The 13,629-nt window shown below is 32.9% G+C and overlaps 1 protein-coding gene across 1 annotated transcript in view; it reads right to left on the minus strand.

Moving 5' to 3' along the window:
• LOC132732878 (uncharacterized) overlaps positions 1 to 12,235 on the minus strand; it is a 75,171-nt gene extending 62,936 nt beyond the window's left edge. The window contains exon 1 of the mRNA XM_060719405.1: positions 12,114 to 12,235. The gene's annotated coding sequence lies outside the window, so the exon portion shown is untranslated. The remainder of the gene's footprint in view (positions 1 to 12,113) is intronic.
• Positions 12,236 to 13,629: the final 1,394 nt, after the last annotated feature.

Raw genomic sequence — 13,629 nt, forward strand, 5'->3', positions numbered from 1 at the left:
GGAAAAAATAATCCAAAAATTATGAGCTAAAACAATCAGCACAAAAATGTCCTGCTACATGTATATGGTTACTTTTTCCTTGCATGAATCAATTTGGGTTTGGCTCACGGTGGTCATTTTGATAAAATCATCAGTCGTTAAAAAACTACTTTGTAGCTAGCTGCATGTATATAAATTCCTCAGTACAGAATTCACCACTTTTGTCAATCATGATAAGGGGGATTACATGTAGTATAGAATGAATGTAACAAACCCTCTCCCATTAAACTAACTTTGTCAAATCTTTCAGCTTTGGCTAGGAGTTAAGTAGATAGTAAATCCAGTACTTTATATAGTTTACAAAACAATTACTTCATGAATTCAATTTTTTTTTCTAGAGAAGCCTTTAAGCTATCAGGCTATCAGCATTCAGAGATGATCAAAGTCAAAAGAGAAATCTGTTCTATCAATATGGCTACATTTTGTATACTGTACTGTAACAGGGTCACCAAAAAATTACAATCCTGAGTCACAGTCTGGTGGAAATATGTGCCAATAGTAGCAAATCTTTATTTTGTCAGACATCCAAAAGAAGAAATGATCTTTTTTATTCCAAAGATACATGTACAAAATGAAATTCAATGTTAATTACATTATATAAATTTCAATGTTAATTTTAAACACAAGATAGCTCGTGCTAGTAACTACAGGACCCTCTGTCATATGCACTTCTTTCCAGAGAAAAATCATGTCAGGTTCTCTGGCTGGACAGTGGTTTTTCTCACTTAATTGGGAAATTTGAAAGAGGCCTTTTCCTCTTGATATTTGGAAAAATTACCGCTACAATTGCTTATTTGGAAAGTAAAAAAGTTCAGGTGTAAGTAAAGATTTTTTGGGAAAACTGCATGACTTTAAAGATCATCAATTGGGAAGAGGACTTTTAAAGGACACCGTTCTACAAGGAGAAAAATCACCGCTGGACTATTCATTGGGCTTAAGAGTGATACAAGAGCCTGTTTAATGTAGACATTAAGGAAGAGAGGCATTTAAATCAAAAATGACAATCATTCATGACTCTTGGATTCAGAGTGACCCAGATGCATACATGTATTTCGCCAGAGTTATGGATCCAGCTTCAAGAAAATTTTATCAGTAAGCTTTGAAGATTGATGTTGCATGCAAAAAAATATCACTTTTCTAACATCCAGAATATACTCATATACTCATAACTGGTAGTATGTCTGCATTTTAACTATCATCTAATGCATTTTCCTGCTAAATTTTCTAGAATGAACTTGTCCTCTCTTAAACTTGGAATTGTCTACTGTAAATATGAGGGGAGAACTGAATTATAACAATACATCAAGCAGACAGTATTACAGAGACTAAAGAGAGGCTGGTGGCATATGCCGTCATAAAGGGTAAATAAATCAGAAATCAGCATGACAGTCATTGTTGTCTCTCGGGAGACTAGCGCAATCCTTTCTATAAGCACCACATTTACAGCAGTGTTATCAATGCATTATTTGCATAGTAGCAAATTTTAATATCTAGTCTCTAAACGATAATTGTGTTTCAATACAAAAAGCAACAATGATAAATTATGATGCACAGTTTCTGTATTTGAGAGTGCAAGGTACAATCATTCATAACAAGATTTGCACTTTAATTCAATGACTTACTTATTTTTTTTTAGTTATTACCTTTTTAAACTTGAAAATGGGTGTAACTGGGATGCATCAAATAAAATTTCATTAACTCGGCTTCACAGATAAGGAAAAGGGCTCCACCCTTAAAGTTGGGGCTTTTTTTTGCAAAAAGAAAGAGAAAAAATAATTCATCAAACTGAATTTTAGAGGAAAACTACATGATTTTCAAGGGGAAGAGGCCTAAAAACAGCCCCTTTATATATAATTCAGAAAAAAACCCATATATTAATCTTTAAGTAGTGAAGTTAACTACTATAAACAAAAAACTGTTAACTGACACGGATGCTGTCAACTGGGCCATGGCAATACATTGTAGCTCTGCTTTTCCGGAAAATAATGTTAAATTATACTTAAAATCATTGTTTAATGAAATTCTACAAAATAATTACTGTTTAGTCATAACTTACAAAACAGTTGCATGTTTCATTTATTGAGCAAAGAAATCTAAATATTCTAAACACTTCTCAGTTAAACCAGTATGATAATTTCAGACAAAAGTTTTTAAAATTATACTTATTTGAACTGCTTTACTTCAGACAAGATATTAAAGTAAAGTTTAAATGCTGCATCTTGCATCCATTCATTGCATCTATTTAATGGATCTAGGGATGCATCTGTCAGGATGAGTTTGTATTCATTGTAACTAATATGCTAATAAAATCTACTCAAAAAAGGTCAAAATTTAAAAAAGTGTAAAAAAATATATAGATTAGAATATAAAATCTGTTTAACATAAATTTAGATAACTTGTCATTAAAAATTGTTAAACAGAAGTGAGCATCTGTCTGTAATATAAACCATTAAGTATATGGCATCAAAAAATATGAGACTTTTATCTGAAGCAACAGATGTGCCAACGAAAACAACCAATTTGGCCGAGGGTTAAAACACAACCTATTTTAACAGCATTTCAACCAATGTTATGGATTACCAATCTGTTAATAATGAAAACCCTGGAGACATATAAAATAAAGGTTGAAATAAACATACTGGTAAAAGCAAAGGGGTAGATGTCTATATATAAGGAGTGTCACCTGGTTTTTATTTGTTTGGGTCGTCAGACCAAACAAATAATGGTAGCGAAATTTCAGACTCTAATGCTGTTAATTGCAAGTGCCGAAAGTAGTCCGCTTTATTGAAGCGGTTACTTCCTTTTATATGTAACACTTAGGCCAAAAATTTAGGGGAGATCACTGCGTAAATATGGTCACACGACAGGCGGATTAATTTTCAAGCAAAATAATTCCCGAATGGTCGAAGATTTCTAATATTGTTTTATTCTTTAAAAATATAAATGCTTATAGTAAGCACCATAATTATTTACACAAGTGTTAAACAACAGTTAGCGTCGTTACTAACTCTAAATAGAATAATATGGTTTTCTTCAGGCCGTTAAAGGCCCAACTGGACTATAAAAGCTAGCAGATGGCGCTAGGGCAGGTTTCTTATTAATTATATGCATGCTTCACTTCAGGGACCCTTTTTCAAACATTTAAGATTAATTACCAATTGCATTAAAACAACACTTGGCATGTTTGTAGGCATAGATATTTTTGATAAAGATTGACCAAAATTATTCAAAATATAACTTTGTAAAGTGTATTTCTGGAAAAAAATACTGGCTGTCAAATTTGAAATTTGAATTTCCCTGGGAGGAGCCATGTGATCATTACAGGTCATGAACCTTCAGTAGTAAACAGAAGCACGTGGCAGTGTTTATTTCAGGGAGAGAGATTTGTAGCAGACCATGTATATTTCAGGGATGGAGATTTTCAGCAGACAACACATTGGAATGCTGAATACATGATAAGAAAAAAAAACCAATAACTTTTACTGAGATGCTTTATCAAATCAAACAAATTTACAATAATCCATTAATATATGATTTTTTTTTAAATTTCAAAGTACTGGTTTAACTTGTATTTGAATGGTTTAACCTTCATGAAAACAGTAAAAGTAACTTCCAGGTATATTTCATTTACACTATATTTTGTTGTAAATATCTTGTAGTCAAAAACTACATTTCACAAATGTTAATGAAACTGAATGTTGCATTTGCATAAAAATTTTATACATTAACAGCTTAAAAATATTTTAAATTCCTGTCAAGAACATTTTTAGCATGTTGTTCCTATGTAAGGCAAATCTTTTGGATTTGGATATAATGGTCTGACTTGATGAAGGACACATACAGCATTCCAGTGAAAAAAAAAGAAAAACAACTGACTTCAAAAATAATAATGTCTTTAATTAATCTGTGAGTTATATAAAACATCCATTAAACCTCTCCTGTGTAAAATCAGCTGTTTTTGTTTACATTCTCTCTGCAGGTTAACACTGCATGCTATTTATAGTTCAGGGTTTATAACAGACAGTTTTACATCACTGATTAGTCACACCCACAAATACTCGCTGCCAAGGCAGCGAATGTTGCCCCTTTAACATATAAATTCACCGTGGCCGAGGGGTTAGCGCGCTCGCTTAGGAAGCGAGAGGTCTGGAGTTCAAATCCCAATTACGGCAACTCATTTTTTTTCTTCAAATTGTTTTTCAAATTGCTTAAGTCAAATAAACATTGAATCGAATATCAGTGTTGCAATTAGTCTTATAGCTAATCTACTACAATTAAAACGCTGGAAAGCATTGGTGGCACTATACAAAAACAAATTGTTTTATAATCTCACAACCTTCACATTTCTGACATTCTAAGACCCAAACAAATTCAGCGCATTCTGTGCTTTGATTTGGGTCTGGACCTAGTTTTGGTCACAAATAACTCAAATATAGAGTCCAGGCACCATTACAACCCCCTTTGGGTAGATGTATAAAATTATCAGCAGTTCCTGCGACCAAAATAAAAATAGTCACCAATTTTATAAATTATCAAAATGGTGACTGACAGAGCTTTCTACATACATGTATATCAGCTACTTCTTATTCCTTTATATAAGTGGTACCATAGTAAGAAACCACTGACAATCACAAACGGCCCATCACATTTTTTAAACTGGGTCCCACCTATCCTTTCACAATTCTATCTTGACAAAGTAAGCCTATAATCATGCCTTTTTGCCACATTTTCTTTTTGTATAATAAATACTATTATATTAATATAACCCTCAATTAGTCACTGTATTTTAGTAATGTTCATGTTAAAATGTTCCTTTTTTATACAATTGTTTCTAATATTCCAATTTGATTTGCCGATTAATTTTCTTAGTGCAGTTTAATCTAATAAGTGTCCAGAATGCACAATATTTAATTATGCTGAGTGTTGAACCATGATTTTCAATTTTTAAAAACCATGGCTGAATTATCATCATGATGGTATTAGTTATAGTTTTACGCTTTTGTTTTCAAAAACTTCTTAGAAGCGGACCTGCTAAAAAAATAATTTTAGACATTTCTTTGTTCCATTTTAAACAGGTGTTTAAATGTTTTGGCTGACCTTGACTTTTTTATTTTTATCTGTGAGATAATCTCAGATTATTCAAAGATCATCAAGGACTCTGCCATATTTAAATATATATACATGTAACTTGATCTATAAATTTAATATTATGAAAATGAAATGTCATCAATTCTTAAGTGTTAATTTACGTACATGTAAAATTTACATGGTTGGGATAACATACTGGGTAAGTCAGGGCTAGCACTGGCCATTTTTTTTTTGAGCCATTTTTTTTACTAAGTACTACCTTCTACAATCACAGTCTGTAAATAAACCTTTCAAACCCACTGATAAGAAAGTGACGAGTGTCATTGTCAGTAAAACCTGCAACATTTACGTCAGCAAACAACGTCATGGTACACATATGTCCCATGGAACTGTTTATTACGCCACCTTGATGTATGAATTTGATCCACTATCATGCAAGTGCCTTGTATCAACAGTTACTACATATCCCCTAATCAAGTTTAATGTGCATTCATGGGGGCGTTTTAAATATTAATGATAGGCACTATTTTGTAAGGTAGATAGATACGTATCTGTTCATAAGGACAAAAATTATAGCAAAGTCATAATTTTTGCTTTCATGATGCAAACTTCTTGAGATTAGTAGCTCAAAATGCCCAGCTGCTAGAGCCTAATTTGTTTTCTTAATTCATTATTATTATTATTGTTGTTATTATTATTATTATTATTATTATCATTATTATTATTATTATTATTATTATCATTATTAACTCTGTTAATGAATTAATTTTGCATGTATAAAAGCGTGATATTGGGATTTGCATGTATAAAAAAATACTTTTAGTTCTTCAAAAACACTTGTTTGCATGTTATCAATTATATTATTGAAGACGTGTTTTAATGCCAGTTTTCCCAAAAATAATGTTGTTGTTCAAAATCAAATTTAAAATTTCAGTCACTTATAATTAGCATATATATATAAATAATATTTGGAAACACATCAAGATATTTTCAAAATTATGTAGTGAAAAATAATGTGCTGAGTTAGAAAGTTCAGATTGCAGAATTTAATTATTAACTGCCGAAACTGATTGAAAGTATCATTATTCATTCACTGATTCACACCTGGATTTTATCATTTATAATAATCTTATATACATGTAGTAACACACCAAAGTAAGAAACTATACTAAAAGTAATTTTAGTAAATTATTGTTTGGTTCCTGTCCACTACTTCATGTCATTATATTATTCAATATGAAATATCCTCAGGTGCCCTGGTATTGTACATGTCCTTAAATTGATGACATCTTTGTTCATGTCCCAACGTCTTTGACATGCCTGTTTAATTAATATTAAGGCCCCCAAGGTTACACGTTTAAACGGATTCGTTTCGATTTTCATTCGTAAACGGTTGCTATATGTTTTACCGTTTAATCAAAATGACCATATTGTCTTACAAAGTATCTTAATCATTGCCTATTATAATGGATTTTATCTTTTCTAATTGGTTTATTCCAAAGTAAAAAATGGAAAATGGGTGTTTACAACCATCCACACAGTATAACCGTGCAATAATTGTTCGTGACATAATGCATTTTCGGTAAAGTTGATTTTCCTTTGATCTTTCAAATAGTGAAATGGGGATACAATGCAGAAAATGTGTGCCGACTCAATCGTAATGAGCCCTGAGCATTATTTACTTGTATTTAAAATAGAAAGTAAGTCATCTTTTCGCGACTGGTGTAGTACATAGAAGTACCACCGTTTAAACAATATCGTTTTGGTTCTTAGCAATCGTGTAAGAGTTTACAAAAAATGTAAACGTGGGAGCCTTATTTAATATATAAAAACAAAAAAGTGCTGGATTTTTCGGAACGAAACACCAAAATAAATATTATGCATATTATTATATCAGGGTTCAAAACTGTTCACTATTTAGGGGAGAAGATGTGTAAGCGGCCAGATAGCTCTGTCGGTAGAGACGCAGAACAGTATTCCAAGGGTCCCAGGTTCTAGTCCCAATCAGACTGCACATTTTAATTTTTTCTCACCCTGTGACATTTGGCGCCCATTGTGGGGCAGTGACAGCATATCAGGGCTCATCCGGAAGGGCGATTCAGGCGAAAACTTCGCCGTGTATATTCCAATTTCGCTCTTCCGATTGATCAAAGAGAAGTCAACATCGCCGATAAAATCTTAATTCCCAAATAGTAATTACTTAGCGATGTAAAGAGCAGAGATTGTATCCGCCCATATGACGACCGCTAATTATCATTATCCAATCAGAGCGTCGCTTTATACTACCCCTCTACCTGTAAGCGAAGCGATAGACCGCCTACTCTAAACAGTAAATAATGAGAGCATCGGCCCGAACGGTATAATTGTGTGATAGTTTTGCGAGTTTAATACGGGATTTGGCGATAATTATAAATTGTTTTTTCCCCGATTATCTAAGCAAGTACAATCTTCCCTAATTGATGTACACGATGCACTTCGATGGTGGGTTTTTAACCTGAGTAAAGGCGATGTGCAATGGATTTTTCACGGCTATCACAAAACTGTTAGTCAATTAAAAATAATCAATTTCATTAATGATCAGCAACCAGATTAAAAACTTAATCATAGTTTTGAATGATTTCAGTCTGTTAACATCAATTTTTACTGTAAAATTGTTATGTCGCTCACGGCGAAATGCCGTAACCTAGCAGTAAGAAAGTTACTGATTCTGATACGCGAAAATTTAAGAAAGCCAATTCGCAAAAATCTTGCGATTGGTATGTTGTAGACAGTAGGGGTGTTTGGCATTGTTCTCTTTGTAGAAATGCCAAATTTGACACAGTTTACACACGTGGGCAAGACATCCCGGCTTAAGTACATATCGGTCGTATATCATGTAACGTGTATATAACAACAACATTTGTCTGGACAGAAGTGTTCTTATTGTTTAAAAATAAATTCGTAAATATGACGCTCAAATTAAGATTTATCAATATTGTAAATTTTAAAAAGCATTATTTATAAAGATATTACCGAATCTAACATTTAATGAAAATAAAGGGCGGTAATTAGAAATTAATTTTCTACAATTTCTCAGTCAAATTTTTCAATAAGAAATGAATGTATGTAATTTTAGTGATCAAATATAATGTGCACAAATGTTTGCAGTACATATTTTACATATTCTTTGGTGTTTGAAAATTGTTTTATAAGCATAATTATATGCATATAAATGTGACATTACAACATTCAGGACTTTGAGAGAAATTTTGTTACCAGAACAGAGTAGAACAGATATTATTAATCAATATCAAATGTGACTTCATCTTTTCTTTTAAAGGTGAGGAAAGTAAAGTAAAAAATATGAAATTGATTTTATCATCATCCTTTCTTACACATTATTATCAACAAATGTACATGAAAATATATAAACACATATTTAGAGAAAGCTTAGATGCAATTGCCTGATCTACTACTAAATAATTAATCTACTTTTAATTAATACTACTATTAATTTATAAACTGGAGAAATATTATAAGTGATGTTAATTGTGTTTATATTATAATTAAAGGATGTATAGCCATGCATGTTAATGCATACACATTGGGTTGTTTCCCTTCTCCCTAATTTTCGCGAGGTCGTCACTTCTCCCTAAAATTTCCCCCCAGGATGAGCCCTGCATATAGTTCCAGAGTTAAATTTACATGGCTCTGTAACTCTGTGAATTCAAAGACCAATTTCAATATAGCAGGGGAGTATGTCACGGTTTAGAACTGTTCACCATTTAAGGGAAATGATGTGTAGGTGACCCGATAGTTCAGTTGTTAGAGCCATGATATGGTATTCTGAGGGTTCCAGGTTCAAGTCCAGGTTAGGCCAGGGTTCTCACTAGGACTTTAAAACATGGAGTCCATGGACTCCCAACCCTGAAAAAGTTGGAGTCCAAAAGCGCGTCGCAATTAATATGTTTACAGATTAGTCATTCAATGCTCACAATAGCATTGCTGATATTTTGAATCTTCAAGAGACTTCCAAAGTTTATAGTTATTCAAAAGAAACTCTGAACTACATAGTATAATTATTGTTTTGTTGTTGATATTTATTATGAAATTATTTCATTATAATGCATCAACACGTGGATGTCGTTTGTTTGTTATTTTTTCCACTTTTATACCAAATCAAATTTCATTCTGGTTAAATAAGTCCACTCTAAAGACAAAAAGTTACATTTGTAAAAAAAACGTAAATGTATATAGGCAGCGTTTAGCGGATTGAATAGGAAAATCGTGTACAGCTTCAAACAGTGTGTAAGAGATTCATCCGATCGACAATTATTTTAGCAAATATCTTCAAAAGGGGGCAAATTGAAGATCGATATTTAAAGATTTAATGTTGATTAAATAATAAAGGAACAATTCATTCGCATGTTTGGCTTGGAAACCGAGAATTTTAGTCAGATCACTATTGCGTGATAATGATCGTAAGCGTTATCGCTGATTGGCTAATCGCTTCACGGGTCGATGTGCATAGGACCGCCTACCTACAGACTGACACGCGCTGACGCATTTGTGTATTTCTGGTTGTAAACAATCGGTAATGTTTATGCGTCCCCAGGCAAAATTAAGCGTACGTGGAATCCTTGCTCTGAAATATTTGCGTCCAGCTGTAATAAACATGCGTACCGGGACGCCGAAATAAGTGTCCCCGAGAACCCTGTAGGCTGCACATTTTTCTCACTCTACCACAAATTACAAATCACCCTGTGTACCTGCAAATTTTCATACAAGTTTAAAAACAAATAGTAGGTAAGTGTATGAAACTCATACTGTTTAAAAAATGTTTAGATAAATGACGTACAAAATGTAGCTTCCAGATATTTTTAATTCTTGGCATCGAAAATGCTAACAAACCTATAGCAAATTTCGCAAGAAAATTTTGTGAAGCAATACAACACTCAGATCAGCTTTCAATAATTTTCAGGCGTTCATGAACAGAAGTAAAAAAGAATTACCTAAAAAATAATTTAACTGTCACATACGAAAAATAATTTTTAAATCCTTTTATATCAGTAAATTCCTTATCCAGGCGATAAATAAAATGAACTAAAGCTGATTGGCTAACTGACTGCCAGCGTTTATTAGATTCTGACTAAATTCCACACAAAATATTTTTAAATGAAATATTTATCCATGCACTGTCAGCTTTTCCATCCAAAAATTTCTATTAATCTGTAAAGTCCTCAACTTAAACAGCATGGCAGATAGGCCTTGATAGATCATTAGATAGCTGTTTGTAATTCATTTGTATTTAAATGTTTAAGAATTGTTTAATAATGACTGAGCATGAAACTGAAAGAATATTTGATAAACTTTTGATAAAAGCATTACAGGCAAGATATTAGACATTTTTTTATATTGCATGTATACGCAATGTGTTTATCAGCAATATCTATTACTAGCAGGGCTCGAATTTAACACTCGCAAACTCGCAAAATGCTAGTTGAAAAATGATTTTGCGAGTTAGATTTATGACTACTCGCAATTTTTTGCGAGTTGAAGAAAAAATGGAATACGCTTGTCAGGAAAATCCGAAATATAAATGGGGCGTAATATTCGCAGGAAGCCGAGTTATAAACTATGCGCGCACTTGCTGTCTGGTTTACATTTTCTATACCTTAACCTCGCTTAAAAAAGTACACAAATTTAAACCAGTCCAAATGTCATTTTGTCCGTGTAAATCAAGCGTGATCGGAATAAAATGTCTAAACGAAAAATAACAAACTTCTTCCCACTTAATGAAGCAAATGTGTCTTCCGATAACAATACTCTGAGTACAGAAGATTCACAGTCTATCAAAAGAAAGTCAATCAGACCTTCAGTTAAAATGGTTAAAGATTGGGAGAAAGAACTGCAGGTCAGCCTTACGTACGAACTCGATGACGATGGAAATGTTGCCAAAATATTTTGCGCCGATTGTTGTGCGCATAATCCAGACCAGACATCGTCGGTATGGCGACAATATTGCATTATTATTTTTTTACATGTAGATTGACATTTGATAAGAATCCCTGTCCCCTAAATCAAGTTTTTGAGTAGAAAGTTACGTTGCTGATTCGTACCCCGGGCAGTTCGAACTCGTCCAAATAAATTACAATTTTAAACAATTTTGGAATTAAAAAATCATTGTCGTAAAAAGTGCTAGTTGAATTCAGTTTTTGCTAGTTAAAAATTTGTCCACTAGCAAAAAATTGCTAGTGGCCAAAAAAGTTAAATTCGAGCCCTGACTAGTATTAGAAGTCGGGAATGATCCATCATAAATTATAACAAGCCCATAGCATCTGATATATTGGACTATTCTATGTACTGCCAACCCTCTGGTGAGTGTTAAAGGCATTTATTAACACAGGGAAGTCAAAGGCCAGGTTTGCAAAGCAGGCCCGGGCTTTGGTTTGCCCTGCTACAAACTACACACATATATTTACAAGGAAATCAAATTAAACAATTAAAGAATAATATAGATTTCTATACCTATCAGTGAACTTTTCAGTGCCATTTCTAGTTAGGCCCTGCCTTTTTTAATGGAACGCGATCATAATTGGCAGGGGTGTTCCCATATGGAAACAATCGCAACTTTTTGGCTTAAGATTATATAAGAATAATCAATGAGGTTTTCCAAGTCAAAACAGAAGCGGTGCATGAAATACCAAATGCAACTGTGACCACAAACGACTACAGTAAGCATAATTTTTGGCAAAGAAATCTATGTTGTTGTTTTTTTTTTCAAGTGTAATGCACGGTCAGTGTTACTCAAATAATAATAAGCTATTTCTCTTCTATATCAATGTCTTGCAGAACTAACCGATCTGAAACACCACTTGATCAAAGATTCACTCTGTGAAGAAGAACATGTCCGTCAGCAAATTTTTGCTCACATAAAATCTTCAGATGGAAAGAAGTTTGAAATACAATGACTTAAAACTCGGCACAACTGAAAAAGTAATACTTACACCATAGAATCAATGTAATGAATTCGCTTGAATATACATGAAAATGGAATAATTTAGCAAAAATCAATAGTTCACTTTCTATTTTTGATGACAGGCGACCTCTAGCGGAAGTTGCATTAACCGGTGCGTTTTAATTTCAAATCGTTGTATTTGCAAAGTTTGATGAGGTACAACAGTCTAAAAGTCACTACGGTTGTAGTCGCGCGATAGGCCTATGGTAATATTTTTTTAGGCAATTATGTTATAACGTAAAAATCAGCAATGAGATTTTGTTCATAGTTGAGTATAAATGCATCACTGGCACCAAAGTCCATAAATAATCGTAAAATGAAAAAAATATAATGTCCTTATAACAAAAATTGTCCAAAATATTATAAATAATTAATTATTTTAATGATTGTGTATATGGGGATGTGCATGAAAAGTGTTTCTTGGTAATATTTTTGACCGTTTGTGTTATATGGGTATTATTTGATTCATTTTAAGATTATTTAAGGACTCTGGTGCCAGTAATAACTATGTGGTGTGTTGTCCCCTAAATCGCGCAATACAACAACATTATACTCTTACTGTATGTCGACCTGATTGAGCGTGTTCACGAACAACCATGCCAAAAGCAAAGTGGCCCAGAAGCAGTATTCATCTTCAATATAAAAATTGTGTCTGTCTCACGCAACTCAGTGCCCCCTTTTCGTCGCCCAGAAACTCTTCAATGTCATCAGGATATATAGTTTCAGAAAATGTTCATACATGTCTTGCATGCTAAAGAAACATATGTAGGCCCTACATGTATATTTATATGATAAAGGTACTTACAACACTGCATGAAATCCAAAAACAAAACAAGGTATAACAATAACGCCTGGTATATTGCTCAGGCGTGCGTCCTATCTTGTTTAGCTTTACTGGATGAATATTAATTTAAATATGATAATTATTTGATGAAAATATCATTTCATCGAGTACTTTATATATTTGATCGTACCTAGTGCATATGTACGTATATATAAATGGATTTAGCGTGACATATTAAAGCAGACTGGCGCAAAATAAAACAACTTCTCGAAATAATTCAGTCAATTTACATTTATCTGGGCTAGACTATCTTTTCATACATTTTTGCATATTATAAAAAAATCTGTGCATGTAAGTTACGCCTTACGCGTAGATTTGAACGATTTACAATAATATTCATTAATATAGGTTGAAAATGAGTTAAATTTGTTACTTGAATACTTAAATCGGTTAACCCCCACATATCTTTTTTTGGCGTGACGTACATCTTTTAAAATGACAAAACATGCATCGTCTGCTAGTTTTGACAATCAGTATTGCCCATTTATTACCTAATGCTTTCTATAAATATTAATTCCATTTTTACAACTGTTTAATTGAACCGCTGAAATCCTGTGCATGTGCAATGATGAAACGAACTTTAAACCGGCCAACATCACCTCTGCCAAGTAATACAACAGTTATTTCGGTGTCAGGGATGACATTTGGAACTGTTGCCAGA

The sequence above is a fragment of the Ruditapes philippinarum genome, unplaced genomic scaffold (genome assembly GCF_026571515.1).
Source record: "Ruditapes philippinarum isolate M1 unplaced genomic scaffold, ASM2657151v2 ctg358_1_1_1_1, whole genome shotgun sequence".
Taxonomy (NCBI): Eukaryota; Metazoa; Mollusca; class Bivalvia; order Venerida; family Veneridae; genus Ruditapes; species Ruditapes philippinarum.